Source organism: Schistocerca nitens, unplaced genomic scaffold (genome assembly GCF_023898315.1).
Source record: "Schistocerca nitens isolate TAMUIC-IGC-003100 unplaced genomic scaffold, iqSchNite1.1 HiC_scaffold_385, whole genome shotgun sequence".
In the NCBI taxonomy this organism is placed as follows: Eukaryota; Metazoa; Arthropoda; class Insecta; order Orthoptera; family Acrididae; genus Schistocerca; species Schistocerca nitens.
The window spans coordinates 242,468-261,199 of record NW_026045919.1 but is presented as its reverse complement, the minus strand read 5'-3'; the positions used below and the strand labels follow the sequence as shown (position 1 = coordinate 261,199).

Genomic DNA, 18,732 nt, shown 5'->3' with positions numbered 1-18,732 from the left:
TGGTTATTCCGTGGGTTATGGCTGTTGAACACCATACACATTTAGGTATCTATCTTGAACGGTGTCCTCTTCGTATGGCTGCAAAAAATTGGCAAGTGGCCATTTCCAAGCTTCAAGGTGTTTTATTCGAACACTCATGGCGTTCGATACCGCTACTGCAAAAAAAGCGTGTATTAGACACTTATGTTTTATGTAAAGTATATTACGTTGCTCAGTTGTTTCCGCTTCCCCGAATGCAGGGTGCAAAAATGGTCCAGCTTATTAACAGATATATTTGGCGGGGGCACATTTTTAAATTACGTTGTGATGTTTTTACGAAGCCGCGTCTTGAGGGCGGCTTGTCGTTCACCGATGTCCGTGTCAAGGCTGCTGCCCTTTATGTTAAGCGAACCCTCCATCTTTTATTTTCTGAGTCCCCGACTGTTACTTCGCGATTACTCCATGTCGTTCGTCCTGAGAGCTTGTCACCGCCTATTAACGTAGGGTCTCTAAATGCGAAGCTACGACATGTTCGGGACTTCTACATTGAGATTAGTTACCTGGATCTCCACTTACAACGTCGTCCTGTTTTTACTACGCGAACACTGCTTGCCAAATGGCACAGGTCGTTTTCTTCCAACCCGATTGTTTTGCAGTATCCCCGTTTTAATTGGCGTAACATATGGACGAATATTAGCTTACCCGTTCATTCAGCAACTGTTGCCTCCCTATGGTATAAGGTGGTTAATCAGCTGATTCCTACGAACGTACGACTTCATCGTATAGGTTTATGTGTCTCTCCGCTTTGTCAAACGTGTGGTTGTGTTGATACGCTCCCACACCGATTTACCTGCGCTGACCGTCTTCGCATGTGGTACTGGCTGCGCCGACAATTGGCGTTACTCACCAGGAGTTCGGAATCGGCATTTACAACTGATATCCTCTGCTGGCCGGACACGGTTTTTTATCCCCGGACAAAGAACAACACCATTATGTGGCTTCTTGGCCGTTACATTTTTGCAGTGGTTGATGGTGATGGTCTTTCCGATTTTATTTCGTTTATTGGTTACATGCTTCATGAGTACTGGACGCAAAAATCTTTCCCACATCTTAAGAGGGACTTTGCGAATATGCTTAGTATTGTTTTCGAAAAGCAGGGGATTGGTTAAGTTTCCACTTCTATTGATAATTACTGCGCCAGATGCATTAATGGCACCGGTATAGGGGCATACTGATCTCACTTCATGATACGGAAGACATTCTCGCTAGTTCTTAGTTCTTTTACCTTCCTGCCAAGCTTTTACCTGTTTGGATAGACGACGCATCATGACCCCCGTGTCCACATATAAGTATCATAAGACTCTGAACCAAGGACAATTACTACGTCTTGGTGCGACTGTGCTTCAGTGCAGGGAGGAGGAGACGTCATGGCCAGGCCTCGGGATTCGACCCCTGCCCAACACGCCTCCACCGAGCTGCAAGGAGACAAAAAAAAAGATAAAAAAAAGTGGTTAAGGCGTTAAAAAAAATGGATAAGGCAAAAAAAAAAATGGATAAGGCATCGGTCTCCTAAACCGGGGATTGTGGGTTCGAGTATAAAAAAAAAAAAAAAAAAAAGTGGTTAAGGCGTCTGACTTGAAATCAGATTCCCTCTGGGAGCGTAGGTTCGAGTCCTGCCGACTGCGAAAATTTTCTCGCTCTCAGAAGAAGGACGTTCAGCTGCATCCTAGCGGTTGCGTCTCCACTAAACACGTGGATCGCCAGCAATGTGCAGGGTGCAGCGCTACAGTCGCGCCCAGAAGCCACAGCTCATCTCCTCGTCTCACAGCCGTCCACCAGGTGTCAGTGCAAGTGTCACCTCTCTGGGCAGTGCAGATGTGTCCATTTTAGCTTGCAGACGATGACGTGTAGCAATTTATGAGCTAGCGCAAGTCAAATGTTTTACCGTGTGTATCTGCTAGATGCTGCCTCTCACACGCTGGAGAGGCTCACTGCTTCTTGTGTCTCGTTCTTTGCACACGAGTTGCACGTGGCATCGATATAGCACAGGTTTTCTAGCGTCAGCGAAGTCAATATTACATGAATCGAGTCGAAGTGTTTGCTTGTTACGATGATGGAAGCAGAAGAAATGTGTGTGGTACTTCACTGCATCTGCTGCTCGCCTTTCAGCGTCCCTGTGTCTTATCAGATGAAGATGACTGTGAAATTGGCGACGGGGCAGAGGTCAACGAAGACGTGCAAAACAGAGACGTTCAACGTCAGCCGAAATAGCTCAGTTGGGAGAGCGTTAGACTGAAGATCTAAAGGTCCCTGGTTCGATCCCGGGTTTCGGCATGCATTCGTTTTGAAGCTGACGCCAATGGAATTGCTCTGAGTTTGTGATAATGTAACTACCGCCGAGAACAAAAATGACTCCCTCCTGTAGCTGTTCTGGTTGTCCAGTGCATGCCATAAGAGGAACACAGTAGGCAAATGCCTGGGAAGCAAGAAAATAAAAAAAAAGTCCTACCTATTGCGTTCCCTTTTTTGTGTCAGGACGTGAAGAACGTCTCCAACGGAACCGTGAAATGAGCGAAAACGTGGGAAACATTGCATTCGAAATGCTTGTGAATTTTCCAGTTGCCCAGTGAGTGTCGACAGAACACGTAAATCCTCTGCTCCAACGTATGAGACGTAACGATTGCTGCAATTTGTTCTTGCGTCATGTGTCAGCATTCTTCGATAGTCTGTTACGAGCTTAGCACGATAAGTTTGTAGACAGCATCCAGGCGACGTTTTATTAGTTACAGCTCCATGCAGCGAGTGCACAACAGTAAAGGACATGAGTCAATGTGCAGTTGTGTATCGTGGAAGGTTTACAAACGTCTTGTGAGCCCGGATAGCTCAGTCGGTAGAGCATTAGGCTTTTAACCTAAGGGTCCAGGGTTCAAGTCCCTGTCCGGGCGGAAATTTTAATACTTTGGTAGTGATTCGTCTAGTAGAGGTGGAAACACTACGGAAAAGAATGCAACTACGCCGTTTCCTGACACCACAGTGCTTTAAACGGTAGCAGTTGCATGTGTCGGCAGAACTCGCGCTACCGGCAGTCGTGGCCGAGTGGTTAAGGCGTCTGACTCGAAATCAGATTCCCTCTGGGAGCGTAGGTTCGAGTCCTACCGGCTGCGTGCGATTTTGCGTAAAGAGCAGCAAATATTTTCACACACGTGAACGCGGATGCAAACCAATGACGCCACTCTCAACAAGACGAAAATTTAAGAATACTGAGTTTCGCAACGGCCGCTGCTTCCTGTGGCTACCGGTTCACCTCGCACTGACGCTGGGACTGCAGAAAGCCGTCGCAGGCCCACGAGTGCGCTCCCGTCATTTTCTCGCGCCGACGCCGAGTTTGTGAGTACACAGATGTGCTTGGAAGTGTTGGACAGAGCGAACATTCATTTCTTTTTAAGAATCGAAATTCAGTCATTCGAGTGCGGCAAAAGCAATGGTGCAGCGTTTCTTTTGTTAAGATCTCGCAGCTACTTGCAAGTATGTCCACCGCTTAAGACGACAGAAAAGCAGCGTCAGCGGTGCGTCAGTGGGAAGTCGGTGAAGTCGCCATTGGAGCCATGAGCCAGTAATTACGACATGTGAATCACTCGCACACCACGCAGCTGTACGGTAGCTCAGTCGGTAGAGCGTTAGGTTTTCAACCAAAGGGTGTTGGGTTGAAGCCCCTGTCTGGGCGAAAATTAATACACTTTCGTAACGGCTAATGTGCTGGCAATGGAAACACTAGAGAAAAGAGTGAGGCCACGCCGCTTTCTGCCATCGGATTGCTTCTAAAGATGTCACTTTCACTTGTCGGAAGTCGATATGCCACAGGCAGTCGTGGCCGAGTGGTTAATGGCAGCTGATGGTCGCCGGCTTACCTTACAGAATCAAATAACCCATGAACTTACCTGCTACTATGAGACCTTATATGCTGTGGCTGATTCTGATCCGGTTGATAATGACGAGATTTTAACTGCTATCCCATCAGTTTTAACAGAGGACCATAATACGGAATTTTTAGCTCCTTTTACTGCAGACGAAATTTCAGCTTTTATTGCTTGTTCACCATCTCACAAATCTCCTGGTCCGGATGGCCTTCCTAAGGAGTTTTTTGTTCGCTTTTGGCCTATTATAGGGCCTGTTTTTACGGATATAGTAAATGAAATTTTGAATGGTGGCTCAATTCCAGCCGATTTCAAGAGAGGTACGGTTGTCCTGATACCGAAAGCTGCTGGTTTGAAGACAGCTAGTGACTTTCGTCCTTTAACCCTTTTAAATTTTGATTATAAGACGGCTGCTAGGGCTGTTAATGCACGTCTATCCCTCTTGCTTACACCTGTGATAACTCCTTGTCAAAGCTGCTTTCCGGGGCGCTCCATCTTGACGCCTCTGGCGGGGTATCGTGATATTGTGTCGATTGTCGCTGTCACCAATATTTCCTGTGCGCTTTTATTTGTTGATTTTAGTAAGGCTTTTGATCGTGTGTCCCATTCGTTTTTAGAGCTTCTGCTGCGCCGACTCGGTTTTAATGAAAAGGCGCTGCTGGTACTTAAGAATATGACGACTGGCATTTCTGCTAAGATTGACATTAATGGCCAGCTGACGAAGGTCATTGATATTAAACGTGGCGTCCCGCAAGGTAGCCCTTTATCCATGACCCTTTATGCTCTCTCCCTTCAACCACTCCTCACACGTCTCAACTCGACACTTCGTGGTCTTACGATCTCTGGGGTTACCCAGACAGCAACAGCTTATGCTGATGATTTGGTTGTTTTGCTTCGTTCCGCCGCAGAAGTGCCGCTGTTGAAAATGGAACTAGATAAATTTTCTGCAGCCTCAGGTTCTCGTATTAACCCCCGTAAAAGCAAACTCCTGAATTTGCGGGGCTTTGAACGTGTGGTTATTCCGTGGGTTATGGCTGTTGAACACCATACACATTTAGGTATCTATCTTGAACGGTGTCCTCTTCGTATGGCTGCAAAAAATTGGCAAGTGGCCATTTCCAAGCTTCAAGGTGTTTTATTCGAACACTCATGGCGTTCGATACCGCTACTGCAAAAAAAGCGTGTATTAGACACTTATGTTTTATGTAAAGTATATTACGTTGCTCAGTTGTTTCCGCTTCCCCGAATGCAGGGTGCAAAAATGGTCCAGCTTATTAACAGATATATTTGGCGGGGGCACATTTTTAAATTACGTTGTGATGTTTTTACGAAGCCGCGTCTTGAGGGCGGCTTGTCGTTCACCGATGTCCGTGTCAAGGCTGCTGCCCTTTATGTTAAGCGAACCCTCCATCTTTTATTTTCTGAGTCCCCGACTGTTACTTCGCGATTACTCCATGTCGTTCGTCCTGAGAGCTTGTCACCGCCTATTAACGTAGGGTCTCTAAATGCGAAGCTACGACATGTTCGGGACTTCTACATTGAGATTAGTTACCTGGATCTCCACTTACAACGTCGTCCTGTTTTTACTACGCGAACACTGCTTGCCAAATGGCACAGGTCGTTTTCTTCCAACCCGATTGTTTTGCAGTATCCCCGTTTTAATTGGCGTAACATATGGACGAATATTAGCTTACCCGTTCATTCAGCAACTGTTGCCTCCCTATGGTATAAGGTGGTTAATCAGCTGATTCCTACGAACGTACGACTTCATCGTATAGGTTTATGTGTCTCTCCGCTTTGTCAAACGTGTGGTTGTGTTGATACGCTCCCACACCGATTTACCTGCGCTGACCGTCTTCGCATGTGGTACTGGCTGCGCCGACAATTGGCGTTACTCACCAGGAGTTCGGAATCGGCATTTACAACTGATATCCTCTGCTGGCCGGACACGGTTTTTTATCCCCGGACAAAGAACAACACCATTATGTGGCTTCTTGGCCGTTACATTTTTGCAGTGGTTGATGGTGATGGTCTTTCCGATTTTATTTCGTTTATTGGTTACATGCTTCATGAGTACTGGACGCAAAAATCTTTCCCACATCTTAAGAGGGACTTTGCGAATATGCTTAGTATTGTTTTCGAAAAGCAGGGGATTGGTTAAGTTTCCACTTCTATTGATAATTACTGCGCCAGATGCATTAATGGCACCGGTATAGGGGCATACTGATCTCACTTCATGATACGGAAGACATTCTCGCTAGTTCTTAGTTCTTTTACCTTCCTGCCAAGCTTTTACCTGTTTGGATAGACGACGCATCATGACCCCCGTGTCCACATATAAGTATCATAAGACTCTGAACCAAGGACAATTACTACGTCTTGGTGCGACTGTGCTTCAGTGCAGGGAGGAGGAGACGTCATGGCCAGGCCTCGGGATTCGACCCCTGCCCAACACGCCTCCACCGAGCTGCAAGGAGACAAAAAAAAAGATAAAAAAAAAGTGGTTAAGGCGTTAAAAAAAAATGGATAAGGCAAAAAAAAAAAATGGATAAGGCATCGGTCTCCTAAACCGGGGATTGTGGGTTCGAGTATAAAAAAAAAAAAAAAAAAAAAAAAAGTGGTTAAGGCGTCTGACTTGAAATCAGATTCCCTCTGGGAGCGTAGGTTCGAGTCCTGCCGACTGCGAAAATTTTCTCGCTCTCAGAAGAAGGACGTTCAGCTGCATCCTAGCGGTTGCGTCTCCACTAAACACGTGGATCGCCAGCAATGTGCAGGGTGCAGCGCTACAGTCGCGCCCAGAAGCCACAGCTCATCTCCTCGTCTCACAGCCGTCCACCAGGTGTCAGTGCAAGTGTCACCTCTCTGGGCAGTGCAGATGTGTCCATTTTAGCTTGCAGACGATGACGTGTAGCAATTTATGAGCTAGCGCAAGTCAAATGTTTTACCGTGTGTATCTGCTAGATGCTGCCTCTCACACGCTGGAGAGGCTCACTGCTTCTTGTGTCTCGTTCTTTGCACACGAGTTGCACGTGGCATCGATATAGCACAGGTTTTCTAGCGTCAGCGAAGTCAATATTACATGAATCGAGTCGAAGTGTTTGCTTGTTACGATGATGGAAGCAGAAGAAATGTGTGTGGTACTTCACTGCATCTGCTGCTCGCCTTTCAGCGTCCCTGTGTCTTATCAGATGAAGATGACTGTGAAATTGGCGACGGGGCAGAGGTCAACGAAGACGTGCAAAACAGAGACGTTCAACGTCAGCCGAAATAGCTCAGTTGGGAGAGCGTTAGACTGAAGATCTAAAGGTCCCTGGTTCGATCCCGGGTTTCGGCATGCATTCGTTTTGAAGCTGACGCCAATGGAATTGCTCTGAGTTTGTGATAATGTAACTACCGCCGAGAACAAAAATGACTCCCTCCTGTAGCTGTTCTGGTTGTCCAGTGCATGCCATAAGAGGAACACAGTAGGCAAATGCCTGGGAAGCAAGAAAATAAAAAAAAGTCCTACCTATTGCGTTCCCTTTTTTGTGTCAGGACGTGAAGAACGTCTCCAACGGAACCGTGAAATGAGCGAAAACGTGGGAAACATTGCATTCGAAATGCTTGTGAATTTTCCAGTTGCCCAGTGAGTGTCGACAGAACACGTAAATCCTCTGCTCCAACGTATGAGACGTAACGATTGCTGCAATTTGTTCTTGCGTCATGTGTCAGCATTCTTCGATAGTCTGTTACGAGCTTAGCACGATAAGTTTGTAGACAGCATCCAGGCGACGTTTTATTAGTTACAGCTCCATGCAGCGAGTGCACAACAGTAAAGGACATGAGTCAATGTGCAGTTGTGTATCGTGGAAGGTTTACAAACGTCTTGTGAGCCCGGATAGCTCAGTCGGTAGAGCATTAGGCTTTTAACCTAAGGGTCCAGGGTTCAAGTCCCTGTCCGGGCGGAAATTTTAATACTTTGGTAGTGATTCGTCTAGTAGAGGTGGAAACACTACGGAAAAGAATGCAACTACGCCGTTTCCTGACACCACAGTGCTTTAAACGGTAGCAGTTGCATGTGTCGGCAGAACTCGCGCTAACGGCAGTCGTGGCCGAGTGGTTAAGGCGTCTGACTCGAAATCAGATTCCCTCTGGGAGCGTAGGTTCGAGTCCTACCGGCTGCGTGCGATTTTGCGTAAAGAGCAGCAAATATTTTCACACACGTGAACGCGGATGCAAACCAATGACGCCACTCTCAACAAGACGAAAATTTAAGAATACTGAGTTTCGCAACGGCCGCTGCTTCCTGTGGCTACCGGTTCACCTCGCACTGACGCTGGGACTGCAGAAAGCCGTCGCAGGCCCACGAGTGCGCTCCCGTCATTTTCTCGCGCCGACGCCGAGTTTGTGAGTACACAGATGTGCTTGGAAGTGTTGGACAGAGCGAACATTCATTTCTTTTTAAGAATCGAAATTCAGTCATTCGAGTGCGGCAAAAGCAATGGTGCAGCGTTTCTTTTGTTAAGATCTCGCAGCTACTTGCAAGTATGTCCACCGCTTAAGACGACAGAAAAGCAGCGTCAGCGGTGCGTCAGTGGGAAGTCGGTGAAGTCGCCATTGGAGCCATAAGCCAGTAATTACGACATGTGAATCACTCGCACACCACGCAGCTGTACGGTAGCTCAGTCGGTAGAGCGTTAGGTTTTCAACCAAAGGGTGTTGGGTTGAAGCCCCTGTCTGGGCGAAAATTAATACACTTTCGTAACGGCTAATGTGCTGGCAATGGAAACACTAGAGAAAAGAGTGAGGCCACGCCGCTTTCTGCCATCGGATTGCTTCTAAAGATGTCACTTTCACTTGTCGGAAGTCGATATTGCCACAGGCAGTCGTGGCCGAGTGGTTAATGGCAGCTGATGGTCGCCGGCTTACCTTACAGAATCAAATAACCCATGAACTTACCTGCTACTATGAGACCTTATATGCTGTGGCTGATTCTGATCCGGTTGATAATGACGAGATTTTAACTGCTATCCCATCAGTTTTAACAGAGGACCATAATACGGAATTTTTAGCTCCTTTTACTGCAGACGAAATTTCAGCTTTTATTGCTTGTTCACCATCTCACAAATCTCCTGGTCCGGATGGCCTTCCTAAGGAGTTTTTTGTTCGCTTTTGGCCTATTATAGGGCCTGTTTTTACGGATATAGTAAATGAAATTTTGAATGGTGGCTCAATTCCAGCCGATTTCAAGAGAGGTACGGTTGTCCTGATACCGAAAGCTGCTGGTTTGAAGACAGCTAGTGACTTTCGTCCTTTAACCCTTTTAAATTTTGATTATAAGACGGCTGCTAGGGCTGTTAATGCACGTCTATCCCTCTTGCTTACACCTGTGATAACTCCTTGTCAAAGCTGCTTTCCGGGGCGCTCCATCTTGACGCCTCTGGCGGGGTATCGTGATATTGTGTCGATTGTCGCTGTCACCAATATTTCCTGTGCGCTTTTATTTGTTGATTTTAGTAAGGCTTTTGATCGTGTGTCCCATTCGTTTTTAGAGCTTCTGCTGCGCCGACTCGGTTTTAATGAAAAGGCGCTGCTGGTACTTAAGAATATGACGACTGGCATTTCTGCTAAGATTGACATTAATGGCCAGCTGACGAAGGTCATTGATATTAAACGTGGCGTCCCGCAAGGTAGCCCTTTATCCATGACCCTTTATGCTCTCTCCCTTCAACCACTCCTCACACGTCTCAACTCGACACTTCGTGGTCTTACGATCTCTGGGGTTACCCAGACAGCAACAGCTTATGCTGATGATTTGGTTGTTTTGCTTCGTTCCGCCGCAGAAGTGCCGCTGTTGAAAATGGAACTAGATAAATTTTCTGCAGCCTCAGGTTCTCGTATTAACCCCCGTAAAAGCAAACTCCTGAATTTGCGGGGCTTTGAACGTGTGGTTATTCCGTGGGTTATGGCTGTTGAACACCATACACATTTAGGTATCTATCTTGAACGGTGTCCTCTTCGTATGGCTGCAAAAAATTGGCAAGTGGCCATTTCCAAGCTTCAAGGTGTTTTATTCGAACACTCATGGCGTTCGATACCGCTACTGCAAAAAAAGCGTGTATTAGACACTTATGTTTTATGTAAAGTATATTACGTTGCTCAGTTGTTTCCGCTTCCCCGAATGCAGGGTGCAAAAATGGTCCAGCTTATTAACAGATATATTTGGCGGGGGCACATTTTTAAATTACGTTGTGATGTTTTTACGAAGCCGCGTCTTGAGGGCGGCTTGTCGTTCACCGATGTCCGTGTCAAGGCTGCTGCCCTTTATGTTAAGCGAACCCTCCATCTTTTATTTTCTGAGTCCCCGACTGTTACTTCGCGATTACTCCATGTCGTTCGTCCTGAGAGCTTGTCACCGCCTATTAACGTAGGGTCTCTAAATGCGAAGCTACGACATGTTCGGGACTTCTACATTGAGATTAGTTACCTGGATCTCCACTTACAACGTCGTCCTGTTTTTACTACGCGAACACTGCTTGCCAAATGGCACAGGTCGTTTTCTTCCAACCCGATTGTTTTGCAGTATCCCCGTTTTAATTGGCGTAACATATGGACGAATATTAGCTTACCCGTTCATTCAGCAACTGTTGCCTCCCTATGGTATAAGGTGGTTAATCAGCTGATTCCTACGAACGTACGACTTCATCGTATAGGTTTATGTGTCTCTCCGCTTTGTCAAACGTGTGGTTGTGTTGATACGCTCCCACACCGATTTACCTGCGCTGACCGTCTTCGCATGTGGTACTGGCTGCGCCGACAATTGGCGTTACTCACCAGGAGTTCGGAATCGGCATTTACAACTGATATCCTCTGCTGGCCGGACACGGTTTTTTATCCCCGGACAAAGAACAACACCATTATGTGGCTTCTTGGCCGTTACATTTTTGCAGTGGTTGATGGTGATGGTCTTTCCGATTTTATTTCGTTTATTGGTTACATGCTTCATGAGTACTGGACGCAAAAATCTTTCCCACATCTTAAGAGGGACTTTGCGAATATGCTTAGTATTGTTTTCGAAAAGCAGGGGATTGGTTAAGTTTCCACTTCTATTGATAATTACTGCGCCAGATGCATTAATGGCACCGGTATAGGGGCATACTGATCTCACTTCATGATACGGAAGACATTCTCGCTAGTTCTTAGTTCTTTTACCTTCCTGCCAAGCTTTTACCTGTTTGGATAGACGACGCATCATGACCCCCGTGTCCACATATAAGTATCATAAGACTCTGAACCAAGGACAATTACTACGTCTTGGTGCGACTGTGCTTCAGTGCAGGGAGGAGGAGACGTCATGGCCAGGCCTCGGGATTCGACCCCTGCCCAACACGCCTCCACCGAGCTGCAAGGAGACAAAAAAAAAGATAAAAAAAAAGTGGTTAAGGCGTTAAAAAAAATGGATAAGGCAAAAAAAAAAAATGGATAAGGCATCGGTCTCCTAAACCGGGGATTGTGGGTTCGAGTATAAAAAAAAAAAAAAAAAAAAGTGGTTAAGGCGTCTGACTTGAAATCAGATTCCCTCTGGGAGCGTAGGTTCGAGTCCTGCCGACTGCGAAAATTTTCTCGCTCTCAGAAGAAGGACGTTCAGCTGCATCCTAGCGGTTGCGTCTCCACTAAACACGTGGATCGCCAGCAATGTGCAGGGTGCAGCGCTACAGTCGCGCCCAGAAGCCACAGCTCATCTCCTCGTCTCACAGCCGTCCACCAGGTGTCAGTACAAGTGTCACCTCTCTGGGCAGTGCAGATGTGTCCATTTTAGCTTGCAGACGATGACGTGTAGCAATTTATGAGCTAGCGCAAGTCAAATGTTTTACCGTGTGTATCTGCTAGATGCTGCCTCTCACACGCTGGAGAGGCTCACTGCTTCTTGTGTCTCGTTCTTTGCACACGAGTTGCACGTGGCATCGATATAGCACAGGTTTTCTAGCGTCAGCGAAGTCAATATTACATGAATCGAGTCGAAGTGTTTGCTTGTTACGATGATGGAAGCAGAAGAAATGTGTGTGGTACTTCACTGCATCTGCTGCTCGCCTTTCAGCGTCCCTGTGTCTTATCAGATGAAGATGACTGTGAAATTGGCGACGGGGCAGAGGTCAACGAAGACGTGCAAAACAGAGACGTTCAACGTCAGCCGAAATAGCTCAGTTGGGAGAGCGTTAGACTGAAGATCTAAAGGTCCCTGGTTCGATCCCGGGTTTCGGCATGCATTCGTTTTGAAGCTGACGCCAATGGAATTGCTCTGAGTTTGTGATAATGTAACTACCGCCGAGAACAAAAATGACTCCCTCCTGTAGCTGTTCTGGTTGTCCAGTGCATGCCATAAGAGGAACACAGTAGGCAAATGCCTGGGAAGCAAGAAAATAAAAAAAAGTCCTACCTATTGCGTTCCCTTTTTTGTGTCAGGACGTGAAGAACGTCTCCAACGGAACCGTGAAATGAGCGAAAACGTGGGAAACATTGCATTCGAAATGCTTGTGAATTTTCCAGTTGCCCAGTGAGTGTCGACAGAACACGTAAATCCTCTGCTCCAACGTATGAGACGTAACGATTGCTGCAATTTGTTCTTGCGTCATGTGTCAGCATTCTTCGATAGTCTGTTACGAGCTTAGCACGATAAGTTTGTAGACAGCATCCAGGCGACGTTTTATTAGTTACAGCTCCATGCAGCGAGTGCACAACAGTAAAGGACATGAGTCAATGTGCAGTTGTGTATCGTGGAAGGTTTACAAACGTCTTGTGAGCCCGGATAGCTCAGTCGGTAGAGCATTAGGCTTTTAACCTAAGGGTCCAGGGTTCAAGTCCCTGTCCGGGCGGAAATTTTAATACTTTGGTAGTGATTCGTCTAGTAGAGGTGGAAACACTACGGAAAAGAATGCAACTACGCCGTTTCCTGACACCACAGTGCTTTAAACGGTAGCAGTTGCATGTGTCGGCAGAACTCGCGCTACCGGCAGTCGTGGCCGAGTGGTTAAGGCGTCTGACTCGAAATCAGATTCCCTCTGGGAGCGTAGGTTCGAGTCCTACCGGCTGCGTGCGATTTTGCGTAAAGAGCAGCAAATATTTTCACACACGTGAACGCGGATGCAAACCAATGACGCCACTCTCAACAAGACGAAAATTTAAGAATACTGAGTTTCGCAACGGCCGCTGCTTCCTGTGGCTACCGGTTCACCTCGCACTGACGCTGGGACTGCAGAAAGCCGTCGCAGGCCCACGAGTGCGCTCCCGTCATTTTCTCGCGCCGACGCCGAGTTTGTGAGTACACAGATGTGCTTGGAAGTGTTGGACAGAGCGAACATTCATTTCTTTTTAAGAATCGTAATTCAGTCATTCGAGTGCGGCAAAAGCAATGGTGCAGCGTTTCTTTTGTTAAGATCTCGCAGCTACTTGCAAGTATGTCCACCGCTTAAGACGACAGAAAAGCAGCGTCAGCGGTGCGTCAGTGGGAAGTCGGTGAAGTCGCCATTGGAGCCATAAGCCAGTAATTACGACATGTGAATCACTCGCACACCACGCAGCTGTACGGTAGCTCAGTCGGTAGAGCGTTAGGTTTTCAACCAAAGGGTGTTGGGTTGAAGCCCCTGTCTGGGCGAAAATTAATACACTTTCGTAACGGCTAATGTGCTGGCAATGGAAACACTAGAGAAAAGAGTGAGGCCACGCCGCTTTCTGCCATCGGATTGCTTCTAAAGATGTCACTTTCACTTGTCGGAAGTCGATATTGCCACAGGCAGTCGTGGCCGAGTGGTTAATGGCAGCTGATGGTCGCCGGCTTACCTTACAGAATCAAATAACCCATGAACTTACCTGCTACTATGAGACCTTATATGCTGTGGCTGATTCTGATCCGGTTGATAATGACGAGATTTTAACTGCTATCCCATCAGTTTTAACAGAGGACCATAATACGGAATTTTTAGCTCCTTTTACTGCAGACGAAATTTCAGCTTTTATTGCTTGTTCACCATCTCACAAATCTCCTGGTCCGGATGGCCTTCCTAAGGAGTTTTTTGTTCGCTTTTGGCCTATTATAGGGCCTGTTTTTACGGATATAGTAAATGAAATTTTGAATGGTGGCTCAATTCCAGCCGATTTCAAGAGAGGTACGGTTGTCCTGATACCGAAAGCTGCTGGTTTGAAGACAGCTAGTGACTTTCGTCCTTTAACCCTTTTAAATTTTGATTATAAGACGGCTGCTAGGGCTGTTAATGCACGTCTATCCCTCTTGCTTACACCTGTGATAACTCCTTGTCAAAGCTGCTTTCCGGGGCGCTCCATCTTGACGCCTCTGGCGGGGTATCGTGATATTGTGTCGATTGTCGCTGTCACCAATATTTCCTGTGCGCTTTTATTTGTTGATTTTAGTAAGGCTTTTGATCGTGTGTCCCATTCGTTTTTAGAGCTTCTGCTGCGCCGACTCGGTTTTAATGAAAAGGCGCTGCTGGTACTTAAGAATATGACGACTGGCATTTCTGCTAAGATTGACATTAATGGCCAGCTGACGAAGGTCATTGATATTAAACGTGGCGTCCCGCAAGGTAGCCCTTTATCCATGACCCTTTATGCTCTCTCCCTTCAACCACTCCTCACACGTCTCAACTCGACACTTCGTGGTCTTACGATCTCTGGGGTTACCCAGACAGCAACAGCTTATGCTGATGATTTGGTTGTTTTGCTTCGTTCCGCCGCAGAAGTGCCGCTGTTGAAAATGGAAGTAGATAAATTTTCTGCAGCCTCAGGTTCTCGTATTAACCCCCGTAAAAGCAAACTCCTGAATTTGCGGGGCTTTGAACGTGTGGTTATTCCGTGGGTTATGGCTGTTGAACACCATACACATTTAGGTATCTATCTTGAACGGTGTCCTCTTCGTATGGCTGCAAAAAATTGGCAAGTGGCCATTTCCAAGCTTCAAGGTGTTTTATTCGAACACTCATGGCGTTCGATACCGCTACTGCAAAAAAAGCGTGTATTAGACACTTATGTTTTATGTAAAGTATATTACGTTGCTCAGTTGTTTCCGCTTCCCCGAATGCAGGGTGCAAAAATGGTCCAGCTTATTAACAGATATATTTGGCGGGGGCACATTTTTAAATTACGTTGTGATGTTTTTACGAAGCCGCGTCTTGAGGGCGGCTTGTCGTTCACCGATGTCCGTGTCAAGGCTGCTGCCCTTTATGTTAAGCGAACCCTCCATCTTTTATTTTCTGAGTCCCCGACTGTTACTTCGCGATTACTCCATGTCGTTCGTCCTGAGAGCTTGTCACCGCCTATTAACGTAGGGTCTCTAAATGCGAAGCTACGACATGTTCGGGACTTCTACATTGAGATTAGTTACCTGGATCTCCACTTACAACGTCGTCCTGTTTTTACTACGCGAACACTGCTTGCCAAATGGCACAGGTCGTTTTCTTCCAACCCGATTGTTTTGCAGTATCCCCGTTTTAATTGGCGTAACATATGGACGAATATTAGCTTACCCGTTCATTCAGCAACTGTTGCCTCCCTATGGTATAAGGTGGTTAATCAGCTGATTCCTACGAACGTACGACTTCATCGTATAGGTTTATGTGTCTCTCCGCTTTGTCAAACGTGTGGTTGTGTTGATACGCTCCCACACCGATTTACCTGCGCTGACCGTCTTCGCATGTGGTACTGGCTGCGCCGACAATTGGCGTTACTCACCAGGAGTTCGGAATCGGCATTTACAACTGATATCCTCTGCTGGCCGGACACGGTTTTTTATCCCCGGACAAAGAACAACACCATTATGTGGCTTCTTGGCCGTTACATTTTTGCAGTGGTTGATGGTGATGGTCTTTCCGATTTTATTTCGTTTATTGGTTACATGCTTCATGAGTACTGGACGCAAAAATCTTTCCCACATCTTAAGAGGGACTTTGCGAATATGCTTAGTATTGTTTTCGAAAAGCAGGGGATTGGTTAAGTTTCCACTTCTATTGATAATTACTGCGCCAGATGCATTAATGGCACCGGTATAGGGGCATACTGATCTCACTTCATGATACGGAAGACATTCTCGCTAGTTCTTAGTTCTTTTACCTTCCTGCCAAGCTTTTACCTGTTTGGATAGACGACGCATCATGACCCCCGTGTCCACATATAAGTATCATAAGACTCTGAACCAAGGACAATTACTACGTCTTGGTGCGACTGTGCTTCAGTGCAGGGAGGAGGAGACGTCATGGCCAGGCCTCGGGATTCGACCCCTGCCCAACACGCCTCCACCGAGCTGCAAGGAGACAAAGAAAAAGATAAAAAAAAAGTGGTTAAGGCGTTAAAAAAAAATGGATAAGGCAAAAAAAAAATGGATAAGGCATCGGTCTCCTAAACCGGGGATTGTGGGTTCGAGTATAAAAAAAAAAAAAAAAAAAAAAAAAGTGGTTAAGGCGTCTGACTTGAAATCAGATTCCCTCTGGGAGCGTAGGTTCGAGTCCTGCCGACTGCGAAAATTTTCTCGCTCTCAGAAGAAGGACGTTCAGCTGCATCCTAGCGGTTGCGTCTCCACTAAACACGTGGATCGCCAGCAATGTGCAGGGTGCAGCGCTACAGTCGCGCCCAGAAGCCACAGCTCATCTCCTCGTCTCACAGCCGTCCACCAGGTGTCAGTGCAAGTGTCACCTCTCTGGGCAGTGCAGATGTGTCCATTTTAGCTTGCAGACGATGACGTGTAGCAATTTATGAGCTAGCGCAAGTCAAATGTTTTACCGTGTGTATCTGCTAGATGCTGCCTCTCACACGCTGGAGAGGCTCACTGCTTCTTGTGTCTCGTTCTTTGCACACGAGTTGCACGTGGCATCGATATAGCACAGGTTTTCTAGCGTCAGCGAAGTCAATATTACATGAATCGAGTCGAAGTGTTTGCTTGTTACGATGATGGAAGCAGAAGAAATGTGTGTGGTACTTCACTGCATCTGCTGCTCGCCTTTCAGCGTCCCTGTGTCTTATCAGATGAAGATGACTGTGAAATTGGCGACGGGGCAGAGGTCAACGAAGACGTGCAAAACAGAGACGTTCAACGTCAGCCGAAATAGCTCAGTTGGGAGAGCGTTAGACTGAAGATCTAAAGGTCCCTGGTTCGATCCCGGGTTTCGGCATGCATTCGTTTTGAAGCTGACGCCAATGGAATTGCTCTGAGTTTGTGATAATGTAACTACCGCCGAGAACAAAAATGACTCCCTCCTGTAGCTGTTCTGGTTGTCCAGTGCATGCCATAAGAGGAACACAGTAGGCAAATGCCTGGGAAGCAAGAAAATAAAAAAAAGTCCTACCTATTGCGTTCCCTTTTTTGTGTCAGGACGTGAAGAACGTCTCCAACGGAACCGTGAAATGAGCGAAAACGTGGGAAACATTGCATTCGAAATGCTTGTGAATTTTCCAGTTGCCCAGTGAGTGTCGACAGAACACGTAAATCCTCTGCTCCAACGTATGAGACGTAACGATTGCTGCAATTTGTTCTTGCGTCATGTGTCAGCATTCTTCGATAGTCTGTTACGAGCTTAGCACGATAAGTTTGTAGACAGCATCCAGGCGACGTTTTATTAGTTACAGCTCCATGCAGCGAGTGCACAACAGTAAAGGACATGAGTCAATGTGCAGTTGTGTATCGTGGAAGGTTTACAAACGTCTTGTGAGCCCGGATAGCTCAGTCGGTAGAGCATTAGGCTTTTAACCTAAGGGTCCAGGGTTCAAGTCCCTGTCCGGGCGGAAATTTTAATACTTTGGTAGTGATTCGTCTAGTAGAGGTGGAAACACTACGGAAAAGAATGCAACTACGCCGTTTCCTGACACCACAGTGCTTTAAACGGTAGCAGTTGCATGTGTCGGCAGAACTCGCGCTACCGGCAGTCGTGGCCGAGTGGTTAAGGCGTCTGACTCGAAATCAGATTCCCTCTGGGAGCGTAGGTTCGAGTCCTACCGGCTGCGTGCGATTTTGCGTAAAGAGCAGCAAATATTTTCACACACGTGAACGCGGATGCAAACCAATGACGCCACTCTCAACAAGACGAAAATTTAAGAATACTGAGTTTCGCAACGGCCGCTGCTTCCTGTGGCTACCGGTTCACCTCGCACTGACGCTGGGACTGCAGAAAGCCGTCGCAGGCCCACGAGTGCGCTCCCGTCATTTTCTCGCGCCGACGCCGAGTTTGTGAGTACACAGATGTGCTTGGAAGTGTTGGACAGAGCGAACATTCATTTCTTTTTAAGAATCGAAATTCAGTCATTCGAGTGCGGCAAAAGCAATGGTGCAGCGTTTCTTTTGTTAAGATCTCGCAGCTACTTGCAAGTATGTCCACCGCTTAAGACGACAGAAAAGCAGCGTCAGCGGTGCGTCAGTGGGAAGTCGGTGAAGTCGCCATTGGAGCCATAAGCCAGTAATTACGACATGTGAATCACTCGCACACCACGCAGCTGTACGGTAGCTCAGTCGGTAGAGCGTTAGGTTTTCAACCAAAGGGTGTTGGGTTGAAGCCCCTGTCTGGGCGAAAATTAATACACTTTCGTAACGGCTAATGTGCTGGCAATGGAAACACTAGAGAAAAGAGTGAGGCCACGCCGCTTTCTGCCATCGGATTGCTTCTAAAGATGTCACTTTCACTTGTCGGAAGTCGATATTGCCACAGGCAGTCGTGGCCGAGTGGTTAATGGCAGCTGATGGTCGCCGGCTTACCTTACAGAATCAAATAACCCATGAACTTACCTGCTACTATGAGACCTTATATGCTGTGGCTGATTCTGATCCGGTTGATAATGACGAGATTTTAACTGCTATCCCATCAGT

At 46.9% G+C, this 18,732-nt stretch overlaps 12 non-coding genes across 12 annotated transcripts; all 12 read left to right on the top strand.

Moving 5' to 3' along the window:
* Positions 1-2,240: 2,240 nt before the first annotated feature.
* Positions 2,241-2,313, top strand: Trnaf-gaa (transfer RNA phenylalanine (anticodon GAA)). Its single transcript has one exon. It is a non-coding gene; the product is annotated as a tRNA-Phe (tRNA).
* A 538-nt stretch (positions 2,314-2,851) lies between these two features.
* Trnak-uuu (transfer RNA lysine (anticodon UUU)) lies at positions 2,852-2,924 on the top strand. The gene has a single exon. It is a non-coding gene; the product is annotated as a tRNA-Lys (tRNA).
* A 137-nt stretch (positions 2,925-3,061) lies between these two features.
* Positions 3,062-3,143, top strand: Trnas-cga (transfer RNA serine (anticodon CGA)). The gene has a single exon. It is a non-coding gene; the product is annotated as a tRNA-Ser (tRNA).
* A 4,011-nt stretch (positions 3,144-7,154) lies between these two features.
* Trnaf-gaa (transfer RNA phenylalanine (anticodon GAA)) lies at positions 7,155-7,227 on the top strand. The gene has a single exon. It is a non-coding gene; the product is annotated as a tRNA-Phe (tRNA).
* A 537-nt stretch (positions 7,228-7,764) lies between these two features.
* Positions 7,765-7,837, top strand: Trnak-uuu (transfer RNA lysine (anticodon UUU)). Its single transcript has one exon. It is a non-coding gene; the product is annotated as a tRNA-Lys (tRNA).
* A 137-nt stretch (positions 7,838-7,974) lies between these two features.
* Trnas-cga (transfer RNA serine (anticodon CGA)) lies at positions 7,975-8,056 on the top strand. Its single transcript has one exon. It is a non-coding gene; the product is annotated as a tRNA-Ser (tRNA).
* Positions 8,057-12,062: 4,006 nt separating this feature from the next.
* On the top strand, positions 12,063-12,135 carry Trnaf-gaa (transfer RNA phenylalanine (anticodon GAA)). The gene has a single exon. It is a non-coding gene; the product is annotated as a tRNA-Phe (tRNA).
* A 537-nt stretch (positions 12,136-12,672) lies between these two features.
* Trnak-uuu (transfer RNA lysine (anticodon UUU)) lies at positions 12,673-12,745 on the top strand. Its single transcript has one exon. It is a non-coding gene; the product is annotated as a tRNA-Lys (tRNA).
* Positions 12,746-12,882: 137 nt separating this feature from the next.
* Trnas-cga (transfer RNA serine (anticodon CGA)) lies at positions 12,883-12,964 on the top strand. The gene has a single exon. It is a non-coding gene; the product is annotated as a tRNA-Ser (tRNA).
* Positions 12,965-16,974: 4,010 nt separating this feature from the next.
* Positions 16,975-17,047, top strand: Trnaf-gaa (transfer RNA phenylalanine (anticodon GAA)). Its single transcript has one exon. It is a non-coding gene; the product is annotated as a tRNA-Phe (tRNA).
* A 537-nt stretch (positions 17,048-17,584) lies between these two features.
* Positions 17,585-17,657, top strand: Trnak-uuu (transfer RNA lysine (anticodon UUU)). The gene has a single exon. It is a non-coding gene; the product is annotated as a tRNA-Lys (tRNA).
* Positions 17,658-17,794: 137 nt separating this feature from the next.
* On the top strand, positions 17,795-17,876 carry Trnas-cga (transfer RNA serine (anticodon CGA)). The gene has a single exon. It is a non-coding gene; the product is annotated as a tRNA-Ser (tRNA).
* The last annotated feature ends 856 nt before the right edge of the window (positions 17,877-18,732 follow it).